At 39.6% G+C, this 11,499-nt stretch overlaps 1 long non-coding RNA gene across 1 annotated transcript; it reads left to right on the top strand.

Annotated features, from left to right (window-relative positions):
* Positions 1-5,388: 5,388 nt before the first annotated feature.
* LOC124159650 lies at positions 5,389-10,587 on the top strand. Its single transcript, XR_006865004.1, has 5 exons — positions 5,389-5,543; positions 5,834-5,874; positions 6,021-6,221; positions 6,369-6,483; positions 10,419-10,587. It is a non-coding gene; the product is annotated as an uncharacterized LOC124159650 (long non-coding RNA).
* The last annotated feature ends 912 nt before the right edge of the window (positions 10,588-11,499 follow it).

An 11,499-nucleotide genomic window follows, 5' to 3' on the forward strand; every position in this document is an offset into this window, starting at 1 on the left:
GGAATGCCAGCTTTCGCCACCATTTGAAACTTCGGTGACTAAAACTAGCATAGGACATCCTCTGGTCACTTAGGTCAACTCCGTATTTATGTTTATTATAATCTATCACACATAATGGTTTGGTTTTTTCTCTTCCTCTTTTGTCAGTATGAGTAGACATTCCTGCTCTGTGCCTCGTAGATACCATCCAGACATCTCTTTTATCTTTCCAGCGTGTCAGTAGAACATTTCCTTTCCGTCCGAAAACTTGCTCATTTCTTTTCAGCAATTTGGGTTCATAGAGAACTCGCCCCGTCTTGTTTTATTGACAGTACCAACTAGACCTGTATCCAACTTCTCAAGTTCCATGGCCAAATCAGGTGAAGTGTAATATCTGTCCGTGAAAAGTGTGCGGCCTGTATTCACAAGGGAATCAAGCAATCTCTTTACCAGAGCTGGCACTGAATTATCAATTCCTTCTCCTTGGTAAACCTCAAAATTCCAAACATATCCAGATGTAGCTTCAGAAAGCATAAAGATTTTCATTCCATACTTATTGGGCTTGTCGGGCATGTATATATGAACATTTACACGACCCCTGAAAGGACACATGCCTTCGTCAATTGCAATGTTTTCACCAACGTTGTATGTTGATTTGAACTTTTGTACGAGTGACATAATCAATGGCCTAACTTTATACAGGGAATCAAAACCTGGCTCTCCTTTCCTTTTCAATCTGCTATTATCAGCCATGTGTAAATTTGATAAAATAAGTAAAAATCTGTCCCGGCTTAGGACATTTGGGCAAAAATTACAGGATACAACAGGGTCACTGCACCAGTCATCCGATAAAGATGGCCTATCACTGATTGACATGTGAAGAATGATGCCTAAAAATTTTTTTATATCGTTCAGAGTTACGGCTTTCCACTTATGAAGTCTACTGTTAGGTGAAAGTCTATTTTCACTTCGTTTGCTTCGAATATTTTGCCGGGCGTAAAGATTGGTTTGCTCTTTCATCGTGCGCATAATATCGGCGTCAAAAAAGTGAAAGAAAAAGTCAATTACCTCGCACGATTCATCCAGGCCAACCCCATCCACCACCCTAGTATCTCCATGAAATACCGGAAGAGTAGGTGTGTTATCATTCTCTGTCCAACCAATGTTGCTATGGTTATCCACTCGTAAGCGTGGGCGTTTCTTGCGAGGAGCCTCTTGGAATGCATCAGGGACACTCTCCGCAGTTGCATCATCGCCGTCTTCGTCTTCAGCACTATCTGCTTCGGAAGTACTCTCTAATGAAATGGATTCAAATATATTCCAAATTAACACGCGATAAATGACAACTAACTTTAGAAAAGAAAGAATTTTATCATTGAGAAATATAAGATAATTTGAAATGAAAAAGTAGAGAATAGGAATAAGAAAAACACACAGAAAATGTAGCTGAAAGGATGCAGAATGGCAAAAACACTCACCTTGCTCATTTGGCAGCAGAGGAATATACGTTTCATCATCTTCAGAATAGTCTGTGTCTTCATCAGGACTAATATTCTGTGGTAAATCAATAATTTCTTCATCCTGAAGGTGTCTTGTACAGCCAGGATTCTCCATGTTCACATGCACGCAATAGGCTCACGAACGACACACACGTGTTCTCGGGACACATCGACGTCTTTTACTAGTTTCACGACAGCGAGCGCTATAGACGGCTAAATTATGCTTTGCATGAACAATGTATATGATCATGAGCCAATGCTCACTGCTAGCAACGCTACAGAAGGTAACTTTCCACGCAACAAAGTAATAATTCCAGCAACGCATATGTGCGTCGCTCGCAAAAACCGCAAGTCACCTGGGGACGCACTCTAAGTGTTAATGGTGTTTGTTAATTTTCGTGACATATATCCACAATACTTTTTTCCACAAGTTCACCCCACCTGGATCAGGATGTGCGTCTCTGGCCACAAGGTGGTTGAGCTGACGAAGGCGGTAGATTTTCATGGATTTTTTTCGAGGCCCCTGATCGTCCTTATTGGCTCGAACGATCTCCGCAATGTAAGTTTGCTGTGACAATGAACATTGACAATTTTAGGTGGTGCATTGTTTACCTGGCAATAAAAAATTTCATCCTTTTCTTCCCTAATTCCAGAATTGCGAATATCATTCCCTCCGAGGTGCCCTCCATTGGCTGATAATGCGGCTCCTGGCGCCGGGAGTCACATTCCTCACCATCCCTCCCGCGCCAGCCATGTGGGGTAATGTCATTTATCGCAGACATGTTTTGGCACTGGGGGGATAGTTGAGGAGATATGAGCGATGTAAGATATTCCGTGTTCCTTATGCTTTTGCACTCTACCAGTCGTGACCTATTCATCGGATTAGTGACTTCTTTTGCAAGGAGGGTGAGAGTAATTGATATCACCACTCCCTTCCTTTGCCACGGTGGGGTGGACGACACCTGCTTCGAGAAAAGAGTATCATACGCTGCTATGTAACTGTAATTCCATATGAAGTCGTTCTCATTATAATGTGAATCCTTCCCACTCTTCAATGCAGGTGGATGGGGATGGGGTGTCGTTGCCATTCCGAAGGCATACACTTGAATGACAAAGGAATGGGGGTGCCGATGAAGTGTCTGGATAGGCGTGTGTGGTAAGGAGCATTTGTTACAGTGAATTTAAAATGATTTGAAATCATTAAGAAATACAAAACCAGTGAACAAGCTGAAAAAAGTCTTGAACGTTTCCACAACAGGGACTCGATCTATCAATCATCACTGTCACGGCAGCATGTGTACTATACTGGGCCACTGCAACTGCTGACATTGGCAGCCTTATAATATCTAAAATACTAAACAACATTGAAAACTCGGGCAAGTACACAGCAAATGCACATGACATAATCGTTAAACCCAGCATAAGTCGAAACAATGATAAATTATGCAATTTATTTCTCCCTTTGAGCGCATATATCTTCATGCCCAAACAAAATATTTAACATTCATTTCTTTCATTCATTACATAAGGCTTTCAGAGGACTACTCCTGTCCCCCCCTCTTATTAGTCTTTCGTCATTGCTTACTTGGTCGGCCTGTTTCATCTTCATCACTCTACGGCACCACGGGTGAAATGCTTCAACTCTTGAGTTATCTTTCCCTGCCAACATCAAAGTCTTGCCTCCATTGAGAAACATGCTCCATATGTAGCTTATGATGAATTGTTTCCTTACCTCTATGCTTGTACTCTCAGCTGTAATTAGATTCTTCTTTTTGTAGAAAACCCTCTTTGCCTGCCATATTTTTAATGACCATTTCTTTTTTGCTTTCTCCATCATTGGCAATTTGGTTTCCCAGGTAAGAAAACTCTTGAAGCTTATGCTTTCTATGTTAATGTTCATCCTAACCTCCTTTCTTTCTTGCATACTAATATCTTACTCTTCCTTTTGCAGATTTTCAGCTTATATCTGGCCATGAGGTGGCATTCTCACATAAACGCCATAGCGAGGTGTTGGAGGAGATAGCTGTGGCTATGGCTGCAGTGAATAGTGCACATAAGGCCACTGATAAAGATCATTGGCCCTAAGCACATGTGCCATGACAAAAGGGCAAAGAAAGTCTGCTTGTCATGGAGTTTGCAGTTGGCCTTTTTTTTTATGTAAGTTCATTTATAGTGATAATAAGTGATCCAGAGGCGTCGGCAGGCTCCAATCGTGACGGCACCTCTATCCTTTTTCCTTCCTCTCCAGCCCCTCCCCGGGTGATCGGGCGTATAAGTCTCTGACTTGGTTCCCAGCCCCGGTGTGTTGTATCCTCAAAGGGCTCCCCTGAGCCCTCATACTCTGTCTCAGCGATCACGATTTACCGATTCGATCGATGGATTTTTCTTCCTCATAGGAAAATCCACTAGGATTGGTAGCATATTAATTGCGTTTTGCTTGGTTTCGCTGTTAGTAGGGCCCGCCCGCCTTTGTGATGGTGCGGGATTCCTCGTCACTTCCCTTCCTTCCCTATTCCCTCCCCGGAGGCATTGTCGGGTTCTTATCGCGGCGGCACCTCCTTCCTTGCTCCTTCCCGTCCTTCCCCTTCTGGGTGCAGAGGAGAAAAGCTAGCGCTTAAAGTCCCTGCCCCAGGAATGTATCCCCGCAAACCCGCCCTAGGGTATCGTTTCCACTTTCTCAGCGATTTCACTTCCTGACTTCCTCTTGATGGAGAGAGACTAGAGAGTGGCCAATTGCACTATCTATTTGTTTCGAGTCACGACTGAAAAGAACTAATTAAATCTTTAAACTGAAGTAGGCATGCACAAGAACTTGCACGAATACCCAGTTTACACCAACAGTGCCACATTGCTTCATAAAAAAAGTATGGCTCATATTTTGCTCTGCAGTGCAATGGTGATTTAATTGATTTGTTTGCAAGGTTTCGGAACACAGTGGCAGTACCAAGGTTTCACAAACATTAATACAAATTGCGACTGTACAAGAGATTTACAATTTTTGTATAAGCGATTGTGCTGTCTGGGCTGTGACCCTCTGCAGTAGAATAACAAACTTTTTCTCATACAAAATTAAGAAATATCCTAAGTTTCAATTGAAAATGTGTATTATTACTCTTACCTATTTTACTGTCCATTCCATAATTTATCTAGCCCAGTAATCCAAGAATTTGACCCTGAAAAAATAACATTTCGCTGAAAAAAAAGTGCTCGTTGTGGAAAATAGCATCATATCAGTCCCAGAAAGTCCCTATCATCTATAATCTTGACAGGCAATGAGCTTTTACTTGGTCATGTGTAAATCATTAAAAAAATATCGTGATTCCACTGAATAAATTAAATACTGATTCTTCTAAATGCACTAAATAACTCAGATCTCCAGCAATGCAACATTTCACTAAAATAAGGGCACTTCCTTCAAACCTTTATTCACTTTCTCTTTCCTTGTTTCTTGCCTCACCAAGGCAGTTGATTACAAAATTGAGTGTATATAATTAACATCCTGCATGATAAAATTGAAATTCACTACCAGAAATTCTACCTCAACTTGTGGCAAAGGAAAGGTTGCTAAGACTCTTGTGAGTTAGCTAAGTCCACTAAGTATCGTAGGCATAATTTGCTTGTCAGTTTTGGGTATTGACTGAATTTGGATCATTGTTCACCAAGTCAAACATGAGTTGACCCTTGACCTCTAGGATAATGGTAATAAATGTTTGCCTCCTCAATTGAATGAGATAATTGGCAGCATTTTTCAAAAATAGGGAATACATTGTTGAATGGGTATTTTTGAAGTAACAAATTTTTGCAAATATCTATGTATGAAATTTTGGATGGCACATGTGTAATTAGGTTAAGCCTAACTTTGTGGAAATATGTGATATCCATAATTAAAATACATGATTTGGTTTCAGTTGAAAATAATTTTATCCAATCACCAACCTGGGTTTGAAGACCTAGTGGCATCTAGGTGGCAATGTCTGAAGTTGATGGGATTTATACTGTTGAAGATTGGAATGGTGAAAATGATGAAGGTGCATTTGGGTGGAAAATATGTAGCATGAATTTAAGGTGTGTCATCGGTATATCTTAGTTTTTCAACCTTTCCTTTTGTCATTTAGTAATGGCAGGCAAATCCATGTCAGTGAATTGTAAAATATAAAAAGGGCTTCTAATTTAAGGTTCAAGAATTTGTCATTCCTAGATTGGAGACCACTCCAGCTAATTTTGAATGTGAATGTTATTACTGTCCATCAATGAATATCCAGCTATTATCTTTTGATGTTAATTTAGCATTAAAGGTGATACACTGAATATCCTATCTTGTAGTTTTTATTAATACTTGACAATTCTTTCTTTAGATAACCAGTTCCTGGTCATCAGGAAGGAGATGATGTGAAAAGTAAGATATTCACAAAAGCTCATCTTTAATGTGGAATAATTCTCTTCCTTTGACTCTGTTAAGTTTAAGCAATGGTACATATTTAAGTAACATTTTATTTTCTGTGAAACGAGTGATTTTGGATGCCATTTGTCCATTATTTACAGGAAACATGGGACACATCTGGTGGCACCCTCCTTCTACTGGAGACATATGGGGAGAGGAAGTGAGTCTTCTCACATAAATGCCACAGCAAGCCATGGGATGAGATTTCTGTGGCTATGTGGCAGTGAATAGTGCGTCAAGACACTGATCGTCAGTGCCAGACGAAGATCAGAAGCCTCAAGGGTACAAACCATGAAACAAGGGTAAAGAGAGCCAAGCCTGCTTACCATTTAACTTGCCATTGGCCTTATTTTGATGTAGGTTCATTGGCAGTGATAGTAAGTGACATTGTATCACACGTGACGTGAGTGATAGGCTTTCTAATTCTTAAGTGCTGTTTTCCCTTACAGAAAATGGGAAGCATCTTTGGAGGGAAGGCATGGGTGGAGGTTCCTGCCATAGCCACCAGTGATAGATCAGTGCCTCCAACCTCTGTACTAAAACATACTCTATCCTCTAGTTATGGTAATAATATTATTTCACTTGTTTAGAAATTTATTCCACGTTGCACTTATTGCAGCATTGCCGAGGGTGGGGGTGTGGGCATGCTATGAATCACGCCCATGCATCATTCAATCAATGACACTCTAGAGTGCCCTGTTTTTGTATGAAAATAGTGATTCTGAAAGGGAATTCTTTATTCCGATTCTGAATGTCACCTTCTAGAAATATTAAATATGTTAAATGTTCCAGATGCCAGTTTTGCAGCAGCCAAAGCACACTTGCTGTATACCTACGGAATCATAATTACACATACTTCACTCAAAACAAACACTGGAATTTATAAAAATTTATAATGATTTATGACATGATTGGTTAGCTATATCACACTTAATTAATGAATTCAGCATTACAATAGAAACTGAATAGAACTTGTTCTCTTATGTGGCTACTTTCAAAGTTCCCTCCAGGATCACATCAAGACATTTCGAATCCCATTGAGGCTTCGGCACTTCAAAGCGTTCAAGTATTTTGGAACGATAGCTTCAAGGCCATGAACTGGGATGCATGATTGAGAACGCAGCCCAGTGCAGTCAAGACAAATGTTCTGTTTATGTATTCAACTTTATTTCTATAGTGTATTATTTGTAAAATTCACAGATTCTCATGAATACTTTTGTAACACCAATGAAATATTATGCTCTACTGGTGCAAGATAATCAACGTTTGATAAAATTCACTTGTCATACAGGAATAATAATATCCACTATCATGAATAATATCAATTTTTATATCTTGATAAAATTTTGATGTCCTTGATGATGAGTGAACAAATTGAAACAAACGACTTTCGTACTCCTTAACAAATGGCGACAGGCAGATGTCCTGAGGTTTAAGGTTAACTAACATTGAATGCTCATATGTCATGAATACATTAGGTTAAAATATGCCAATCAGTTAGTTTTTCTAGACAAGGCTTATGTCCATTATATGGAAAAAATTTCCAGACATGATGTTCCCATTTGTATAATATGAATATCAGTGGTGTAACTATGCGGGGGATGAGGCGATAGATCCCCCCAAAGCCTCAAAGAAATAAAAAAAATATTATATGTCTGGTTTTGATATAGAGTGACTGCATATGCTCAATATTAAATATTAAGTGCCAAAATGATGGAAAATGTATTTCCAGGTATGTCATTTTTCAAAAATTTTCCGGACTGGTGGTGGTAGATGGGTAACTACGCCCATTGCCTGGGGGGCTAGTACCCCTATACCTCCACCATCCACCCCCTGAAGCATAGTCCTGGTTACACCACTGGTGAATATCATGTCTACTCTTGGTGATTTAATTTTAGATGAGTTGTGTGTTCTTGGAGTTAATTCCAATCAGAACTATATTGGGAAATTATTTTATTTTGGCCTTTTGTCTTCGTAGGCTTTATCAACCGATACAGTGGAGCTGAGAGCTGGTCAATAATGAGCTGCACAATCAATATAGCTGCTGCTAAGCTTTGAAAATGAATGCGCTGAAATGAATATCGAAGTCAATGTGAATTCCAAGAGAATGTTATCTAGTCTTTTCCACCACATATTTCACATTTGACAGATTAGAAAATTGCCCCGATACATCATGTTTATCTGGGATTGTATTCTTGCTTTTACTTCCACAGGAGTAAACTCCTTTTTTCTTCATTCTCAGTAGCGTTTAGAGGCATTTGATGAGGAAATATTTTTATCATTTGTAATGAAACAGAGGATTTTATCATTTATTATTTTACACATATTGGCTGCACAGGCTGCTTTTTTGTCATTAACGTTTTTTTAGAATGAAGCCATGATTTTGAACAGTTGCATATTGGTGTGGTCGATTCTGCATTAAAAAGGATGAAATTAAATGCTGTCTATATGGTGAGTTTGTCAAATTTGAAGTAATTTATATTCAGTTTGTCAAGTTGGTGGGGAGAACTTGTACTTTATTTTCAGAATTTGCATGTCAAGAATGGTAGTTAAACACGGTTGTTTCCTGAAACTGTTCTTTATATTGAGAAAAATTTGCCTTTAATTTTTTACTTTTACCATGGCAATAAAAATTGAGATTTACGGCAACAATTCCTACTATCCTACAGAACATCAGTTAGGCAACTTAGCTATACATTCAAGTATTGCGGAAAAGTATATAATTTAGGATCATCATAAAACCATATCGGGCGTCCGTACTAGGGGTGCGTTCCGAATCAAGCATTGATGCGCATCGATGCGGCCCCGGATCGAGCATTTTTCGAGGTTCCGGAAGTATCAACTCGCATCAGAAATTCTTGATGCGGTTGTTGCGAGAGTGGGAAAAGGCATCAGCTCAGTTTAAAGATGGAGACGGTGTACATCAAAATTGAAGGGCGAGATGACGTCGAGGAATTTATTCTCTCGCCTGAGGATAGCCAATGTGCTAGAAATGGTAAGTGAAGCGTAATAAAGTATTTATTGATAGCATTTGTACAATGATTACGATTTATTTATTTTTTTAACTTATATAGTATTCTCTTTAAATATCATCCTTAGTGTTATGATTCCGTTGATTGTGGTAATTGTAGTTTAAAACGAGTTACTGTGTAGCGTATTTTATTCTTTAGTGTTATTTTTGTTAGCCCATGCTTTTTTATACATGTAATGAATAATATTTTTGACTCGCCATGTGGTTAGTCACGTGGTTACAGAGAAATAAATTCAGTTGATAGATTATTGTCAGACGTGTTGCGATTAATGAAATTAAGTTCTTCGAGTTTCATCGCATACATTAGTTTTCGAAATTCTGCAATTCCGGCTTTGTAGTGGAAATTATTTCCATTATTTTGACTTAAGGGGTGGCGTGGTTTTGGGAAGTAGGAGGAATTGGCAGTTATTTAATGGGATGTGACGATTACATGGATTATTCCTCGGCTTTGTTTCCTAAATCCATTTTTATTGTAATGGATTTGTTTTCATTATTCACATTCTTCTGTATATTTTGCATTCCACGTGTGGTAATGGCGAAAAATAATAAATGCGCTCAATCAGAACAACGTTGTACCTTATTGATATGTATTTAAGGTCACGAGCTGAGGTTATTATAGTATACATATATGTTATAATTACTAATATCAATATGGTTCAACATAAATGTTCGTAGCAAGTGGCAGTGGTTGAGGTTTCCTAACTTATAAAGTATTCATTAACATATTTGATGCGTTGGACGAAAGTAAGGTACCTTATGTGAGTCGAATCATGTGTGCTGTACATTCTTAGCATACCAGAATTCAACTTATTTATTTGAAATCGTTGTCCTTTGAGACATGGGCCATTGCGATCATAACAGAGGAACAAATGCAAAAGTAATTGAGCAGGAGTATTCCGTTGGGTTAAAAGTTTGTCTTTCTGAGGTCAAAGGCTGCTCGGGCAGGATACTAAACTTAACTAATGAGCCAAATTTTAGAGGGCATATCCGGTAGAATTTCTTCTATATCAATGTTGCAATGAAATGAGTTATACAAGAATCATATCTGGCAATATTATTTTCTCATGTGCCCACCTATTTCTTAGATCCCCAGTTCCTGCGTATGTTGCTGCAAAGCAGATTTGGAGGGAGTTCCAACCATGAGGATCTAGAATCAAAAGGTAAGATGAGCATTAGGTGTTTTTGATTTTAAAACTTTTTAAAGCTTTTAACAATAATATTTATTTTAATGGGCACAAGCCATTTTACAAATTACACATTAAAATACAGGAATTGCACAATTATCTGTACAAAAAAATGTACTTACTATAGAAAGGCATGCAAGGAATACTAGATATACTTTAAGTTGTGATATTTGTCTCTTCTTCCCCATACCTACTTGAAGTCAGTGATATTTTCCTATGACCTGTGATATAATTTATTTTATGGAATGTGTATTTTGATACTGGCTATTTTCTTTCATTCTCAGAAAACCTGGGCTGCTCCTGGAGCCATGAGGACACCCTCCTCCTTCTTGAAGTTTACAGGGAGAAGGAGGGTGCCTTCTCTAGCCAGCGCCTGCCAAGGTGTGGGAGGAAGTAGCGGAAGCTATTTCCTCCAAAGCTGAAGGACTTGCGGTCACTGGTCGCCAATGGCAGGCAAAGGGGAAGAGGGGAGGGGTGTATTGGGGCGGGGCTAACTCAACAAGATACATTCAAACCCGGGTGCTTGTTGGCTTGCAAATGCCAGATGCACGCCAATTCGAGGGTGTGGAGATTGAGGGGGTAACAGGGAGGCAATGATTGAAACTTTGAAACATTGATTAAAGATGGAATCATGCGATAAACAATGTGTGGGGACCGGGAGAGATGCGTGTGGGGATGACGGACAACAGGATGCGCGGGGATTATTTATTGGTTGAGGGGGGTGGAGCATTGGCCTATATAAAAAGCGGGGCAGAAGTTGCATTGAAGGAGGTATATGATGTTTGTAGAGGTACAGGTGGTGGAAGGAGATATCGGGAGGAATTTAAGTTTGGAGTGGAAAGAGGCTGGGGGTGGAGAGAAAATTTTACAGGTTTTACATCTAGGACGGTTGCACGGCGAGGGTGGGGTAGTGGGGACTGAATTCAATTTTTGAAGGGGACGGGTGGCTTTGAAGATGGTGCTGAGGTTAGGTGGTCTCTTATACGTGATCCGTGGAAGAGAGGGGAAAATTTGTGAGGTGGATTTGTGGTTGGAGAGAATGGGGTACAAGTCCTTCAGGATGTCCTGTAAGGCATGAGCACCGGGGAAGAAAGTGGTGAGAAGAGATGGAGAGCATTTCTTTTCGGCACGGGGTTTATTGGACCTGTAAGGTTTTTTTCTAATTTTGTTGACTAACAGTTTATCGGGGTACCCGCGGCGGAGAAGAGAAGTGAGTAGATTGGAAAGGAACTTATCAAGGTCTTCGGGGTTGTTGCAGATTTTGTGACCACGGACGGAGAGAGAAAAAGGGATTGAACGTTTGGTATGTGGTGGGTGGCAACTGTCATAATGAAGGTATTGCTGTCTGTTGGTGGCTTTGGTGTG

The sequence above is a fragment of the Ischnura elegans genome, chromosome 5 (genome assembly GCF_921293095.1).
Source record: "Ischnura elegans chromosome 5, ioIscEleg1.1, whole genome shotgun sequence".
NCBI lineage: Eukaryota > Metazoa > Arthropoda > Insecta > Odonata > Coenagrionidae > Ischnura > Ischnura elegans.